At 39.2% G+C, this 18,284-nt stretch overlaps 1 long non-coding RNA gene across 1 annotated transcript in view; it reads right to left on the minus strand.

Annotated features, from left to right (window-relative positions):
• Window positions 1-337: 337 nt before the first annotated feature.
• Window positions 338-18,284, minus strand: part of LOC110311115 (uncharacterized) — a 58,610-nt gene continuing 40,663 nt past the window's right edge. Inside the window, exons 2-3 of the long non-coding RNA XR_002379915.3 lie at window positions 5,015-5,056; window positions 338-3,194 (exon numbers count right to left, since the gene is read on the minus strand). This is a non-coding gene — a long non-coding RNA (uncharacterized LOC110311115). The remainder of the gene's footprint in view (window positions 3,195-5,014; window positions 5,057-18,284) is intronic.

Raw genomic sequence — 18,284 nt, forward strand, 5'->3', positions numbered from 1 at the left:
CATCTTTGTACCCTCTGCTCCCTTAATTCTATTTATTTACCAAGTATATTCAGACTTCAATTTTCAGAGCTGGTTGTTAGAGTCTAGAAGGCATGATTGAGTGAGACATGATCACTTTCCTCAGAGGTCTCCTTGTATTGTGAGATACAGCTGTGTAAATACAATCACAACAGCCAACAGTCACAGAACACTCACTATGTGCCAGGCATTGCCCTGTGTGCTCTGCATACACTAATTTATTTACTCTGTTCAACAGCTATGTAATTTGGTTGAATGTACCAAAATATGTTTCACAAAATGCTCATGAACCACCAAATGACCACCAAGGAGCTAAATCTGATGCAATCATAATAGGATCTCTTTATTCAAGCTTGAACTTGGGCTCCCCACTAACCATGACACAGCAGAAAGGTGTAGTCCTGAGCCTAGTTTTAGGCAAACATTTATAGAGGCAAGAAGGGAGTATGTAGCCTGGTACACATCTGACTGGGGGACCATTATGGGCTTTAACATAACTGGCTGATGCTGGGAGCCAAACCATAAACCTGATTTTTTTCCTGATTGGTGATTGATAGGAAGTGAAGAGTCAGGGGTGGGCCTGTAATCTGGGGGTGCATATTTATTTGGGGGGAATAGACTGGAAACTGGTAGACACAGGTCTTATTGGGCAGTAGCCTGGAAACTGGTGCTACTGAATTCAACCTTAGGGCAGGTTCTCTAAGATGGAGTCTGAACCCAAGAGCTTTGGCTTCTCATTATCAGCTACAATTTTGAGCCAGCAATGGGCTCAGAGAGTACACATAGTTAGGCAGTGGGGTCTAGCTCTACCATATTTTTCTCTTTATCATTATGCTTCGTTGCCATGCTACATACAGACAGCATACACTCCACATAAATATCCCAATGTCAAAGCCTGTGGACAGAATGTTTGACAAAACTAAAGGGACAGGAGGCATTAGATGCATCTTTCAATATTAGAATGTTTAAATTATTTTAGCTTCCTCAAACACGATCTTCATTGATACATCATTTTAATCCAAGGGCTTCACTGGTCTCTAAAAAGGTTGAGGAAATAGAAGTCATCCCACGCTGCTGATTACAGATATTTCTCTTGAATTCCCCCAAATCCCATTTAAAAATTTGAGCAGCCAAGTAACAGCTCTCTTGCTCCAAAATCCATTGCAACAAAATCTTCCTGTGAGTAAGGAAACGTCAGTACCGCTGGGTTTGCTGCTTGCTGACCCTTAGCCATGCAATGACCCTAAACTTTCTAGATCATCACAGTGCTAGATGAGGAAAGGTCTCACTCAGGACAAGTGATGATGTTTACTGAGGATAGTTTATGGCTACCAGTAACCTATCTCTTGACAAATAGCTGGGACTCCATTGGTCATTGTGTTTTTCATTTACCCAACTATCAAACAGCAAGTTAGAGACTGGATCCAGATCTGTCCACATGACCTCAGCTCTGCTGTGGTGCTGTGACTAGCTACTCCCTAGTCTGGATTCCCGACTGTGTCTGTATTCTGTGGAGCTTTTCCTACCTGGAAGCTATGCCCTTTTGTTGGAGATAAGTGCATCCAATTCTGCCACTCCTTTAACTATCAGGAATTCATGATGGCACCTACATCAAAGGCCTAGGGAGTGTGCTCAGGAGACTGTTTGCCTACATGCTGTTTCAGACTGTACCTGGGAGGCTAATCTTTTCATCCTTGTCGTGCCTTCCTCAGAAGCCTATCAAACAACTCCTGGCCTTTTCCTCCTCCCTTTTATCACCCTCTGGAACAAAGTTGGGACTTGTGCAATGACGGGGTGCTTTTCTGTGGGAACAATAATCTCATTTCAATATGTGTGGGTGGGTAGATTATACATTATGGGCTTGGAGCTCAGTTGTAGGACTAGGGAGGGACTCTGTTAAATAGTTGTATGATTAACAAGCTGCTGGATTTTTATGGTTGCGGGAAGAAAAAAGAAGGCTACTGTGGGAATAATCGGTTCAGATGGAGAATGATTCACCCCAAGGTATTCTGTAGATTGTAAGGTAGGAGTGGAGACAAGCAAGGCAGTGACCCCCCACATGCTTGAAAACAAGTGAAGGTTATTTCTTCAGAGGTCTTTCAATGTGGTCTCTCCATTCCTCTCCTCTTTTCTTCTTCCTCCCCTTTCTTCTCATCTTTTTAAAGCTTTTATACCTCCTTGGGGGGAAAAATCTGAATGACCGAGGAAAAATGCCAGTAATAGGTGATGCTTTCCTGTATCAGAGCATGCTACTAGTAGCAAGCTATTAGTTACACAGACTGGCCACAGTAAGGAATTGGAAGTCTGCTGCCAAAACAGCGTTTTGTTTTTTTTTTTTTTCATTAATCAGATCACTCGTCTTGATTTTATTCACTGTTTTTGAAAGTGTAAATTGGACTCAATAACTTTCCATGTTTTCTCTGAGTTTGTCGACTCACTGACAGTTTGTTGACTCACTGACAGTTTGTTGGGACCTAACACACTAATGTATGGCTACAGGTCTGTTAACAAACTCTTGGTCCCTGCCTGTGTTTTGAACCAATGGAGAAAAGGACACTCAAGTTAGGAAGATAGAGACAAGACTGTCACTACCTCAGTAGAGAAACCCTGCTAAGGGTCAAGATTCCAGAGAACAGCAGTAATGGCTTTCCTAAGGCCCCCAAACTTCAAATTATGAGCAATTTGTTGAACCATTCTCCAAGGCAGTTCAAACAAATGTGTTTCCCACCTGCTAGTGGTGGTGGGGTCTCCTTCTCTGAGAGGCTTCCAGCACGGAATCACAATTCATGCTATGTCTTTTGCTTTCAGGGCTACTCGAAAGACTCCCAAATGAACAGCTTGTGTGAATAAGCTCAGATACCACTTCCAAATGCATTAACCGCTAAGTCACCTCCTTCCAAATAAGAGGCTGTGCCGTAGCACAGAAACAAGGAATACTGAGAATAACAGCAATGCAGCCAAAAACCATCTTTCTAACAGCTGTTGCCCATGCACACATCTCAGGATACTTGGTTGTTAGAACAAGGACGTAAGGACTAATCAGGCCAATGGTCTTCAGCAAAAGCCACATGAGTGATGAATAAAAATTTCTTCTGTCCACCTCTATCTGCCATGGTGACCCTGAAGGATATATGCTGTAGATGGAATAATTACAAGACAGTGGAAGCATGTTGAAGCTGGAAAAAAAAAAACACTGTGTGAATGATAAATCAATTGTATGTCCAAACCACTGAGATTCTAAGTTTTTATTGTTGTTATAGAAACAGAACCTGTCTTCTCCTGACTAAAAATATTCCTCATTCCTCAAGTCAAGGACTGGGTCAGTTGTGAAAAGGAAAATAATTTTTGTGTTCAAGAACAGTTGGTCTAATGGGGAAGTCAGAAAACTCATAGGGAAGGATAATTATTATCTGTGTTAAGAACTCTGAAATGCAGAAAGCAGCTCTTGGGAGGAACACCTTGAAATGTGTGGCAGGATAAACATCAATTATAAAAATCATTGTAGCAAACATAAAATGATGTGTTTAAGTAGATGGTGATAGATCTTTCACACAATGAAGCCAGACCCTTCTCACGGGAGAGTTTTGTCCTAAAGGGTACATGTATAAGATCTCATTCATAAAGTGTCTCTCCTACTCTTCACCATTAGCAAGAAAGTTTATGGGTTTCCTCTTCCTGTTGTGGTTTCTTATAAAAAGTAAAGCTTTGATTTGGATTTGACAGACAGGTACCTACAATATTAAGTATGAGATCCAGACTCCACAAAACCCCATCATCCCTTAATTATGTTCTCCCTCATCCCCACCCTGATTGACATGTCCTGTCTGGCTAAACATCATTGATTTGGAATGTACCTTTGAGCTCTCACAATTGTAATCCTTGTCACCAGTATCAATAGAGAATCAATAGTTGCATTCTTTAACCAGAGCAATATGGCTATCCCTTTTAAAGCTTGTCTTTGTGATCTAGATATGACTGTGCTAGTCAATTATTTTAGGGATCTATTGCAGGATTCCTTGTCTTTTATTTTGGTGACATTATCTTGTTTTACATTAGAGCATCTTCACATTCCTACTCTCTGTCTACCTCTAAGTCGTATATGAGTCACAGATGACCCACACTATGGAGACAGTATCGCCTTTGTGACAATGAGTGATTCAAAACTGAGGCTGTGACCCAACTTAGTTCATTAACGGTTGTTAGGCTTTAATCCTTCAGGAAAATCCGGTGGCTTTAATTTTGAACAGGGAGGAAATAAACGCTCTTTTCCATTGGTTATTAATCTAGGAGAGCACAGACCTGTAGCTACTAGCTTCCGTGTGACTTGCCTTGGAACACCAACATTAAAGAGAGTAGTGCCGCTCCAAGCCTGGATGAATCTATCACTCATGCCAACTTCCTTTTGGCCCCATGCCAACATGAGTTGGCTTTTCTATGGTTTGCAATGAAAGGAAATCTAATTAATCTTGAGACAAAAATTCTCCCGAGTGAAAGAAAGAAGCCAATGTACCTACTATCAATTATTTTGCTGAATTGAAGGCTGTCTCTACTTTCTACAAGTTCCTGAGTGCTTCTGAGCAGTTGTAGTAATTGTCTTGGGGAGCCACTCATAATCTAATCTCTTTTTTCCCCTAATGCAGAGTGTATTTACTGAATGTAAGGAATAATTATTTCCATATAATTAAATAGTCCTATGCAAGCTATTAAATGGGAAATGATAGAAATAACTTTAAAGATAAATAGTTTTAAGAAACATACAAAAGCCAGGTACATAGAAAACTAAAAGGCAAACTTTTCTAGTTGAAAGTCTTTTTCTCAGTAAGAACTTAAACAAATGTTATCTGCTTTGTTCTTTGGGTAAATTTAATTTAGTCAACATGCATAGCTAATTTATTTGCTCTTTTCCTAAGGTAATGCCATCTTGGGGAGTAGTTATGACTTTAGAAGGCCCAAGGGAGATTAAGCAATTCAAAATGGATAAATGGGTCAAGTTTACCTCCAATGGTCCGTAGGTTTCTGCACACATTTTCTCTCATCTCTAGAAAGAAGTGAAGAAGTGTGGGGTAAAAAGAGAAGGAAGTAAAGAAGGGAGCAATAGAGAGATGGAAAGGAAGGGTGGAAAGGAAGCAGAGAGCGAGAGAAAAGGAAGGAAGGGAGAGAAAATGATTAAATGCAGTATTAAAACCTAATTGTCACTATAATTAAGCTACTGAGGTAAATGTTATTTCAAGTTTATGAATGGAACCAGAGGCCCCGAGAGAATGGTAATTAATCTTACTTTCATATATTGAGGTGCTTTCTATATATCTGTTATGAATTACTTGTTTCTCCCAGTAACCCAATAAAGTAGACAACCTTATCTTCAGTTCATAGGTGAGAAAATAGGAACCAAAGGAGATAGAATAACTCATCCAAGCTCACACGTTCAGGTACCCCTGTTCTCAAACCCATGTTCTCAACCATTAGACTTTCTTGCCCTTATAGCCAAGGGATTTGTGCAGTTCATTTGCTTGAGCTTTCAAAACTCACTAATAGTTATAACTGTCATGTTTCTGCAGTGCAGACAATGTAATTACATTGTTATTTCCAGAAGAAAGGGATCTAGTGAAGAAGGAAAAGAGCACCCCAATCTGAAAAAGAGGTCTGGTAGTTTGTTAATAAACTTGTGGGAATGATTCCCAGAGCCATGCCTTGAAACTAATCTACCCAGAGAATGGGGTTGTCCCTTGCAACAGTGTGGTCTTGAAACAGGGAAAATTACAGTTTCCCCCTCAGGTTCTTAGTATATTAGAGGATAATTTAAGTACAAACTCAAAAGAAAATTAAAATACAACTTTATTATATTTTATAAGAAAAAATACTTCAGGGAAGGTAACCTACAAATATCATCAGCTGCTCGAAGGAGGAGAATGGAGGTGAGAAGGAGAAAAAGATCATGTTGTTTAAGCAGCCTTGGAGCTCAGACACATGGTAGATAAGCAGCCAAGTGGTGGTCTTGGTGGGGAATTTAGAAATGGAGTAAAGAAGCATAATGTATCAGAAAAAGAAAACTTGGATTCTGGCTGGAATCTAAAAGAAAGAGAAAAAAGGAAAGAGAAGAGACAAATCTTCCTGAAGTTTGGAAGACTCATTCCAACCTCATGGCTTCACAGGTCATGGAGACTGAGCTGGGGGCCTCAAAATGAGAGTATTCTATAAAAAAAAAGGAAAGAAAGAAAGAAAGAAAGGAAGGAAGGAAGGAAGGAAGGAAGGAAGGGAGAAAGAAAGAAAGAAAGAAAGAAAGAAAGAAAGAAAGAGAGAAAGAGAGAAAGAGAGAAAGAGAGAAAGAGAGAAAGAAAAGAAAAAGAAAGAGAATTCCAGCAAAAGAATAGGTATTCCATCCATCTCTTTAGCTTGGCCTAAGGTGAACTCACCTTCCTAGGGGCAGTCCCTTGTCTGGTTGATTAATGTGGCTCAACTGAAATATTAGGTCTCCAATCAGGCCAGAGACCCTGTTCTCTTGATCACAAGATTTCTTCCTACCTTCCCTTTCTTCCTTTCTTTCCTTTTCCTTCTCCTTCTCCTTCTCCTTCTCCTTCTCCTTCTCCTTCTCCTTCTCCTTCTCCTTCTCCTTCTCCTTCTCCTTCTCCTTCTCCTTCTCCTTCTCCTTCTCCTTTTCCCTTTCCCTTTCCCTTTCCCTTTCCCTTTCCCTTTCCCTATCCCTTTCCCTTTCCTTTTTCCTTTCCCTTTCCTTTTCCCTTTTCCTTCCTTCCTTCCTTCCTTCCTTCCTTCCTTCCTTCCTTCCTTCCTTCCTTCCTTCCTTTCCTCCTCCTCCTCCTCCTCCTCCTCCTCCTTTTACTTCTTCATGTGCCTTCATCGCTCCTCTAATACTATGAGCCTGAAGTTGCCATGCTGAGGACTTCAGAACCAGGCTATGTCTGCATTAAGTTAGTTCTAATGGATTCTTTGAATTCTTGATAAGTTTATCATAAACTTCATTGCCCCGTGCCCCCGATATATATCTCCTAGTGTAGACCTGATGAACTATTACCAGCCAGATGTTCTACTAAAAAAAGAGAAATGAATTCTAAAGCACCCAGATGTTCTATTGAAAAGAGATTCTATATTAGAATGGAATGATGAGATTCACACTGTGGAAAAGTATTAAAATGCAGACGTGAGGTTCCCAAAGAATGTACAGTGATGCCTACCACCATGCTAGAACTGAAAGTTGGTCTTAGATTAAGCCAACATGGGGCTACTTGGATCTCAACATGTTATCCCATGCTATGAGATGCCCAAGCCATACAAAGAGAATAGGGTCCCTAAGGATATATGATACATCACATGATTCATTCAGAATTCAGGAAAGAAGAGCTGATTCCAGACCTGAATTCACCATCCAGCAACATACATTCGATTCACATGCACAGAATAATTTCAACCTGAATCTATTTAGGCTAGAAATTTTGTATCTTATGACATCAAATAGGCAAGAGGGAAAAGATGACATTAAGTGAATTTTGAAAAAAAGGACACTAATGTAATTACCAATTAATTACAGTAGCTCACTGTAGTCAGGCATGAATCAATCTGGGTATCCATGTTTGGCTATTAGAAGTTAGTTTCCTTTGAAATGAAGGAGGTAAGAGTGGATGTTGAAATGGTTATTAGTAAAACCAAACAGGTATATATCCATCACTTGAGGATATAGTCCATTCTAGAAAGATGTTTTTCACATTGTAATAATTTTAATTTAAAAATACTCTGTGGTGATGCTGGTAAGGGAAGAGGTTTGAGAATGAGCTTCATAGCATCATAAAATGTTGTATTTACCACCATGGAAAGAACCAAATTTCTGGGAAGAAGCAACAGTCATTTCATGATTAGCTCATTTCAACCATCTCTTGAAAATTCCCCAGATCAGTTAAAGTATAGCAAGGAAATTGAAGTATTCTCTAAGAATGAAAGAGCCAGCTTAAATGTGTGAGCAAATATCCAATCTGTCTGGTTTCCCAAATTCTACACCCAGAGGAACTGAAGTAAAGGTTCTATTGAACCATGGTGAGGCAAAACTTGGAGATATTCTCCATATTTTAAGGACCAGTGCCTTAATTTCTGTGAACACTTTATAAATTACCCTTAATATTAAGCTACTTCAAGCTACAATTAGTATTTCATTCAGTGGTTGATCAGAAGTTTCAAATAGTAATTTGTATATAGTCAATTAAAAATGGGGCTATCTAGGACTAGAAAAATGGTCATAATTAATTTATGGATTTCTTCTTGTAGGAAACTGACATATATTCTTGAGGAAAAGCCACACAATTTTTTTCTTTTGAAAAGTCTTAATGTTAGTACCATTCTCTCTTAATATTTTTCAGGAGTAAATTCCAAAGTATAAATTCCAATGTATCTCAAAATTTTAAAGATGGCAGGAGGGAAGATAGATTAGGTCATAAAGTGTTTGCTATGCAAGCATGAGGATTTGAGTTCAATTATCAGAGCACACATAAAAAGTTGAGTGTGGTGTTCTCTACCTGAACCCAAGAGCTGTTCAAGTGGAAATAGATAGATAGATCAATATTGAGAGCTTACTGTTCAGTTAACCTAGCCTAACTGGGGAGTATCAGGCCAGAAAGAGACTCTGTCTCAAACCCAAGGTATAAAGTGCCCAAGGAATAAAATCCAAGATGAATTTCTAGCCTCCATATCTATACACTCCTTCACACATATGTTCCTGCACATGTGCATGTATGCACACACACACAGACACACAGACCTCTACATTTACAAACGTTTAAGACCTATATATAAAATGCATGCCATTCACATTCTGTGTATGTAAATCCTCTTGTAAAATTTAAATGATCTCTAGATCAAGTCTCGTACCTAAGGCAACACAATTGCTATGTAAATATCTATTGCTCTATTGCATATTACATTGTTGAAAACAATGCCAAGAAAAAGTATGTACATGTTCACAATAGGTCTTTATAAGACTAATTTTGATCAGAGGTGTTGATTGAATGCACAGAGGCACAGGCCACAGATACATAAGAGTTTGGTTTGGATCTGCACCAGGGAGCTGAGGCTGTTCCACAGTCCTCTGTGCACAGGTACTGTCAGGAGAGAGCTGTTCTACCAGGACTACTCTCACTCCTGGGCTTGAAGGTGAGATAGCAAATTTCTCTCCAATAACGGTCTGGAGTGGAGCTGACAAGGAGCAAACAAGGCTCAGGAAAGTGGAACAGCTGGGACAGGATCCTTCCAGTTGCCATCTGCACCCAGAGCATGGCACTTTCCATATATATATATATATATATATATATATATATATATATATATACACAAGTTCCTCCTGGAGAGAGCTGGCCACCTAAGAGTGCTGACCCAGTCTTACACATCCACAGGAGGGACAAGCTCCAGCCAGAGACGAAAAGACCAACTAAAACCAGAGATAAAGAGATGGCGAAAAGCAAACATAATAATCTTACCAACAGAAACCAAGACTACTTGGCACCATCAGAACTCATTTCTCCCAACACAGCAAGTCCTGGATTCCCAAACACTCTTGAAAAGCAAGATCTGGATTTAAAATCACATCTCATGATGCTGATAGAGGATTTTAAGAAGGACATAAATAACTTCCTTAAAGAAATACAGGAGAACACAGGTAAACAGGTAGAAGCTCTTAAAGAGGAAACACAAAAATCCTTTAAAGAATGACAGGAAAAAACACATTCAAACCAGTAAAAGAATGGAACAAAATCATCCAGAATCTAAAACTGGAAGTAGAAACAATAAATAAATCACAAAGGGAGTCAACTCTATGGATAGAAAACCTAGGAAAGAGATCAGGAGCCATAGATGCAAGCATCACCAACACAATACAAGAAATGGAAGACAGAATCTTCGGTGCAGAAGATATCATAGAAAACACTGACACAACAATCAAAGAAAATGCAAAATTCTAAAAGATCCACGGGATCCAGGACACATGAGAAGACCAAACCTAAGTATAATAGGTATAGAAGAGAGTGAAGATTCCCAATTTAAATGACCAATAAATATCTTCAACAAAATTATAGAAGAAAACTTCCCTAACTTAAAGAAAGTGATGCCCATGAACATACAAGAAGCCCAGAGAACACCAAATACATGGGATCAGAAAAGAAATTCCTCCCATCACATAATAAATAAAAAACCACCAAATGCACAAAACAAAGACAGTAAGGGAAAAAGGTCAAGTAACATATAAAGGCAGACCTATTAGAATTACACCAGATGTTTCACCAGAAACTATGAAAGCCAGAAGATCCTGGGCAGACATCATACAGAACCTAAGAGAACACAAATGCCAGCCCAGGCTACTATACCCAGCAAAGTTCTCAAATTACCATAGACGGAAAAACCAAGATTCAATGACAAAAACACATTTACACAATATCTCTCCACAAATCCAGTCCTTCAAAGGATAATAAATGGAAAACTCAAACACAAAGAGGAAAACTACACCCTAGGAATAGCAACGAAATAATCTTTTAACAAACCAAAAAGAAAATAACTACAAAAAACATAATTCCACCTCTAACCACAAAAATAACAGGAAGCAACAATCTTTTTTTCTTTTTTCTTTTTTTTTTAAATATTTTTTATTACATCTTTTCCTCAATTACATTTCCAATGCTATCCCAAAAGTCCTCCATACCCTCCCCCCCTCACTTTCCTACCCACCCATTCCCATTTTTTGGCCCTGGCGTTCCCCTGTACTGGGGCATATAAAGTTTGCATGTCCAATGGGCCTCTCTTTCCAGTGATGGCCGACTAGGCCATCTTTTGATACATATGCAGCTAGAGTCAAGAGCTCCGGGGTACTGGTTAGTTCATAATGTTGTTCCACCCATTAGGGTTGCAGATCCCTTCAGCTCCTTGGGTACTTTCTCCAGCTCCTCCATTGGGGGCCCTGTGATCCATCCACTAGCTGACTGTGAGCATCCACTTCTGTGTTTGCCAGGCCCCGGCATAGTCTCACAAGAGACTGCTATATCTCTTAATATCAATGGGCTCAATTCCCCAATAAAAAAGATATAGACTAATAAACTGGATACATAAACAGGACCCAACATTTTGCTGCATACAGGAAACCCACCTCACTGACAGAGACAGACACTACCTCAGACTAAAAGGCTGGAAAACAATTCTTCAAGTAAATGGTCCCAAGAAACATGCTGGAGTAGCCATTCTAATATCGGATATATTCGACTACCAACCTAAAGTTGTCAAAAAAGATAAAGAAGGACACTTCATATTCATAAAAGGAAAAATCTACCAAGATGAACTCCCAATTCTAAACATCTATGCTCCAAATGCAAGGGTATCAACATTCATAAAAGAAAGCTTAATAAAGCACAAACACACATTGCACCTCACACAATAATAGTGGGAGACTTCAGTACCTCACCCTCATCAATGGACAGATCATAGAAACAGAAACTAAACAAAGACACTGAGGAACTAAGAGAAGTTATGAACCAAATGAATTTAACAGATATCTATATGACATCTTATCCCAAAACAAAGCATATTCCTTCTTCTCAGCACCTCATAGTAACGTCTCCAAAATTGACCATATAATTGGTCACAAAACTGGCCTCAAGAGATACAAGAATATTGAAATAGTCCCATGCATCCTATCAGATTACCATGGTCTAAGGCTGGTCTTCAAAAATAACATCAACAATAGAAAGCCCACATACATGTGGAAGCTGAACAACACTCTACTCAATGATAACTTGGTCAAGGAAGAAATAAAGAAAGAAATTAAATACTTTTTAGAGTTTAATGAAAATGAAGCCACAACATACCTAAACTTATGGGACACAATGAAAGCAGTGCTAAGAAGAAAACTCATAGCTCTATCTGCCTCCAAAATGAAACTGGAGAGAGCACACATGAGCAGCTTGACAGACCATCTGAAAGCACTAGAACACAAAAAAGAAAATAGGCCTAAGAGGAGTAGATGGCAGGAAATAATGAAAATCAGGGTTGAAACCAACCAAGTAGAAACAAAAAGAACTATATGAAGAATCAACCAAACCAGAAGCTGGTTCTTTGAGAAAATTAGCAAGATAAATAAACCCTTAGCAAGACTAATCTGAGGGCACAGAGACAGTATCTTAATTAACACAATAAGAAATGAAAAGGGAGACATAACAACAGAATCTGAGGAAATCCAAAAAAACTCACTAGCTCCTACTACAAAAGCCTATACTCAACAAAACTGGAAAATCTGAATGAAATGGACAATTTTCTAGACAGATACCAGGTACTGTTAAATCAAGATCAGATAAACATCTAAAGAGTCCCATGTACCCTAAAGAAATAGAAACAGTCATTAATAGGCTCCAAGCCAAAAAACACTGAGGACCGGATAGGTTTAGTGCAGAGTTCTATCAGACCTTCAAAGAAGACCTAATACCAATACACCCTCAAACCATTCCACAAAATAGAAACAGAAGGTACTCTACCCAATTCGTTGTATGAAGCCAAAATTACTCTAATACCTAAGCTACACAAAGATACAACCAAGAATGAGAACTTCAGACTAATTTCCCTTATGAATATCGATGCAAAGATACTCAATAAAATTCTTGCAAACTGCATCCAAGTACTCATTAAAACAATCATCCATCATGGTCAAGTAGGCTTCATCCCAGGGATGGTTCAATATACAGAAATCCGTCAATGTAATCCACTATATAAAAAAAAAACTCAAAGGAAAACAAAACAAACAAACAAAAAAACCCATGATCATCTCATTAGATGCCAAGAAAGCATTTGAGAAAATCCAACACCCCTTCATGATAAAAACTGTGGAATAATAAGGTATTCAAGGCCCATATCTAAACATAATAAAAGCAATATACAGAAAACCAGCAGCCAACATCAAACTAAACAGAGAGAAACTTGAAGCAAACCCACTAAAATCAGGGATTAGACCAGGCTGACCACTCTCTCCCTACCTATTCCATATAGTACTTGAAGCAATTAGACAAAAGGAAGTCAAAGGGATAAAAGTTGGAAAGGAAGATGTCAAAATATCACTATTTGCAGATGATATGATAGTATTCTAAAATGACCCCCAAAATTCTACTCCTAAACCTGATAAACAACTTCAGCAAAGTAGCTGGATATAAAATTAACTCAAACAAATCAGTGGCCTTCCTCTACTCAAAGGATAAACAGGTTTAGAAAGAAATTTCAAAAACAATACCCTTCACGGTAGTTACAAATAATATAAAATACCTTGATGTGACTCTAACTAAGCAAGTGAAAGGTATGTATGATAAGAACTTCAAGTCTCTGATGAAATTAATCAAAGAAGATCTCAGAAGATGGAAAGATCTCCCATGCTCACAGGTTGGCAGGACTAATATAGTAAAAAGGGCCATCTTGCTGAAAGCAATCTACAGATTCAGTGCAATCCCTATCAAAGTTCCAACTCAATTCTTCATAGAGTTAGAAAGAGCAATTTGCAAATACATCTGGAATAACAAAAAACCTAGGATAGTGAAACTATTCTCAACAATAAAAGAACTTCTGGTGGAATCACCATCCCTGACCTCAAGCTGTACTACAGTGTAATTGTTATAAAAACTGCATGGTATTGGTACAACGACAGGCAGGTAGATCAATGGAATGGAATTGAAGATCCAGAAATGAACCCACACACCTATGGTCACTTGATCTTTGACAGAGGAGCTAAAACCATCCAATGGAAAAAAGACAGCATTTTCAACAAATGGTGCTGGCTCAACTGGTGGTTAGTGTGTAGAAGAATGCAAATCGATCCACTCTTATCACGTTTTACAAAGCTCAAGGCCAAGTGGATCAAGGATCTACACATAAAATCAGATACACTGAAACTAATAGAAAAGAAAGTGGGGAAGAGCCTTGAGCACACGGGCACAGGGAAAACTTTCCTGAACAGAACACCAATAGCTTATGCTTTAAGATCAAAAATTGACAAGTGGGACCTCATAAAATTGCACACCTTCTGGAGGGCAAAGGACACTGTCAATAGGACAAAAAGGCAACCAACAGATTGGGAAAAGATCTTTACCAATCCTACATCCAATAGAGGGCTAATATCCAAAGAACTCAATTAGACTCCAGAGAATCAAATAACCCTATTAAAAATGAGGTACAGAGCGAAACAAAAAATTTCAACTGAGGAATACCGAAAGGCTGAGAGTCACCAAATGAATATTCAACATCCTTTTTTTTGTTGTTGGTTTTTTTTTTTTTTTCTTTTTGGTTTTTCGAGACAAGGTTTCTCTGTATAGCCCTGGTTGTCCTCGAACTCACTTTGTAGACCAGGCTGGCCTTGAAATCAGAAATCTGCCTGCCCATGCCTCCTGAGTGCTGGGATTAAAGGCATGTGCCACCAGGAAATGCAAATCAATACAACCCTGAGATTCGACCTCACAGCCGACAGAATGTCTAAGATCCAAAACTCCAGTGACAGCAGATTCTGGTGAGGTTGTAGAGAAAGAGGAAGACTCTCCATTGCTCATAGGATTGTAAGCTGGTACAACCACTGTGGAAATCAGTTTGGCAGTTCCTCAGAAAATTGGACATAGTACTGCCTGAGGACCCAGCTCTACCACTCCTGGACATATACCCAGAAGATGCTCCAACATGTAATAAGGATACATGCTCCACTATATTCATAGCAGCCTTATTTATAATAGTCAGGAACTGGAAAGAACCTTGATGTCCCTCAACAAAGCAATGGATACAGAAAATGTGGTGCATTTACACAATGGAGTACTACTCAGCTATTAAAAACAATGAATATGAAATTCTTAGGCAAAAAGATGAAGTAGACAATATCATCCTGAGTGAGGTAACCCAAACACAAAAGAGCACACATGATATGCACTCACTGATGAGGCACTCACTGATGAGTGGATATTAGCCCAGAAGCTTGGAACACCCAAGATGCAATTCACAGACCACATGAAGCTCAAGAAGAAGGAAGACCAAATTGTGGATACTTTGGTCCTTCTTAGTAGGGGAATCAAAATACCCATGGGAGGAGATACAGAGACAAACTGTGGAGCAGGAAAGGCCATCCAGAGACTTCCCCACCTGAGGATCACCAAATCCAGACACTGTTGTAGATACAAGTGCTTGCCTGATATAGCTTTCTCCTGAGAGGCTCTACCAGTTCCTGACAAATACAGAGGTGGATGCTCTCAGCCAACCATTGGACTGATCAGGGTCCCCAACGGAGAAGCTAGAGAAAGTACCCAAGGAACTGAAGGGATTTGCAGCCTCATAGTAGGAATAACAATATGAACCAACCAGTACCCCCCAGAGCTCCCAGCGAATAAACCACCAATCAAAGAGTACACGTGGAGGGCTCCAGAGCTCCAGCTGCATATGTAACAGAGGATGGCCTTGTCAGTCATCAATGGGAGAAAAGGCCCTTAGTCCTGGTGAAGGGTCTATGCCCCAGTGTAGGGGAATGCCAGGGCCAGGAAGTGGAATTGGGTAGGTTGGTAAACAGGGGAAGAGGATAGCAGATAGGAGGTTTTTGAAGTGGAAACCAGGAAAGGGGATAACACTTGAAATATAAAAAAAGAAAATATCTAATAAAAAACAGTCATACTTAAGATGTATCCAGTTCTTATTTGTATAATTGTACAATTATAATTATTTGTTGGTAATTATACATAATTTTAAAAAATAGTAAAAATGCTTTTATTACTGTTAAATGTTATCATAATAAAGTATCAGTATTTAATTCAGAAAAAAAAAAGAGCTATAGTTGCTTGGGACCATTTGTCTTACAGTCATGCATATTGCTTGGGACCATTTGTCTTACAGTCATGCATACAGGAAGTTTATCCTTCTCCAATTTGACAGTTGGGCTGGTCCAATGCCTTGTCATTCCATATGCATTCAGAAACAGGAGAGCAGCACCCTGTCTCCTTCACTATGCCCCATTCCTACCCCTAACCCCTGCCCAGGGCTTATTTAAAGAATTTCACTGATTAGCATCTGACTCAATCTTTTGTCCCAGATAGCAGTTTCTCCACTCTGCCAATATTAGTGGATCTGCATTCCTTGGCAATTTAACGAACATCGACTAGTTGATGGAGGCATGTGCTGACTGTAAGCCTATAAACTCCTAACCAAAGCCTAATCACTGGCCCCTGATGCCTCAGCAACAGCAATAGAAGCAGAAACACACGAAGTGTTTTTTCCCATCCCATAGCATCAAAGAACTGTTGCAAACTAGCAAATGTCTAGATCCAGAGGGAGCCTTTTGGAAGCCTAGCAATATAGGGCTATCTGAGATCTGGGAAGTTCTGGTCAAGGGCTATAAAGTACGATCTTATTGGGACATCACAGCAGTAGCTCCCCAATAGTGGTAGAAGAAACAAAAGCTGAGTCTCACAATTGTGATGTTCCAAAGGCTGACTGGAAGAACAGAGCGATGTCTGGAAGAGATAAGTCCCAGGTATTTGTACCTTACTGGAAAGCCATGCAAATGAACAGACACTTCCTGGCAAGACACCTCGATTTGCAGCCACTCTCTATCACGGTGAGGGTGGCAATCTGGAGGAGAGATTTGTTCACACCCTACTCTTTTAGACCCTAGAGGCAAGTTTTCTTCTTACTTCAGAGGAGCTGAAGTTCATGACTGGAAGCAAGGGAGGTGATGGGAAGCACAGAGGAAACCAGAGCTTACCCTAAGTTACCTCTTAACAACTCCTAGTTATTCTCACCGTCTTCTTACCCAGTTGAGGCATTTTATTTTCTTTTTTCCATTAGTTAATTTATTTATTCACAGATTTCTAGACAGTCCACCTCTATATGCAAGTTAAATTATATTATCCCTTCTTCTTCCTATGTCTGAAACCCTGCTTTTGAATGTTGTGAAATTAAGACAAATCGTAACAGAAATTCCTCTATTATAACTTCCCCCCTCCTCTATAAATTTCATAACACAATTTTTGCTCTAATCCAGACTACACACACTATTTCCCCATGAAGGCCTTTTAACTTGTATTTTCTTTCCCTCCTTCTACTATTTTCCTGGAGATGCAATACATGGGCCCTGTCTCATCCTTATAGTGCCCATCCTTCCTTAATCAAAATCCATTGTGAAGCTTACATCATTAATCAACATCATTAACAATTCTTCCTAATTTCAGGCAACTAAGAGTTCATGATTCAAACCCCACTCTTCATTTTACTTTTTTGCTCTTGTATTATTCTTTTAATTATAATTACTATTCATATCATAAAGTGGTCATTTCTATCTTACTTAGGTTTCTATTGCAACTTGAGGAGGAAAAGGTTTATTTCATCTAACAATTTCCAGTTCACAACCCCAAACTGAGAGATTTCAGGGCAGGAACTTAAGGTTGGAACTTGAAGTTAGGATCTGAAGCAGAAGCCAGGAAGGAATTTTTATTCAGTCCCTTGCTCTTCATGGCTTGCTCAGCATGCCCTCTTATATCTTTTACATTATAGATTCTAGAATACCCTGCCCATGATCACACTATCCCCATGATGGACAGGGCCCTCCCACAAAAGAAAGAGTCCTGTAGGCTTGAATACAGTTCGCTCTCTTGGGTGGTATTTTCTCAATTAAGGTTCCATCTTCCCATATGACTCTAATTGTGTCACCTTGACCAAAAACTAATCAGTACCCACTTTCAAGATGGCCAGTCCTTCTAATAATCTGGTCTCTTACACCATTTGTCCTTTTTCTCTTCTTTCCACACCTTCAAAGAAAACAACTGTTTATCTGTTGTATTTATCTACTCTCTCACCAACACGCTGTCCTTCCAAATTACTCTTCTTGTAAGTTGATTTAAAAAATTTGACTGCAGAGTGATATGAAATCTCACTTTACAGTTGCACATTTTGCTTGGGGTTAAAAAAGGAAAAAGCAGAATACAAGTTTTTGATATTTTCTGTGCCAATTCCACTTTACATGTGTCTGTCCAATACACTCAACTTTCCCCCAGTTAGTATCAATGAAAGTTCCTTGTCTGTGAACAAGACCAACCTCTGCTTATTTGCACCACAGCCCAACCCTCTTGCCTACTAAAAGATGTTGCACCAGCAAGTAACCCTTATCTCTAACACAAATGTTTGTATTAGCAAATGAAGTGGTCATGTGATCCTTCTCATCTCCAAAACCACTTGCTTCAATGCAAATTATCTTTCCACCTTTTTGAGGTTCCTTGTTTAGAAGAACT

The sequence above is a fragment of the Mus caroli genome, unplaced genomic scaffold (assembly GCF_978045245.1).
Source record: "Mus caroli unplaced genomic scaffold, Mus_caroli_1 scaffold_16, whole genome shotgun sequence".
In the NCBI taxonomy this organism is placed as follows: domain Eukaryota; kingdom Metazoa; phylum Chordata; class Mammalia; order Rodentia; family Muridae; genus Mus; species Mus caroli.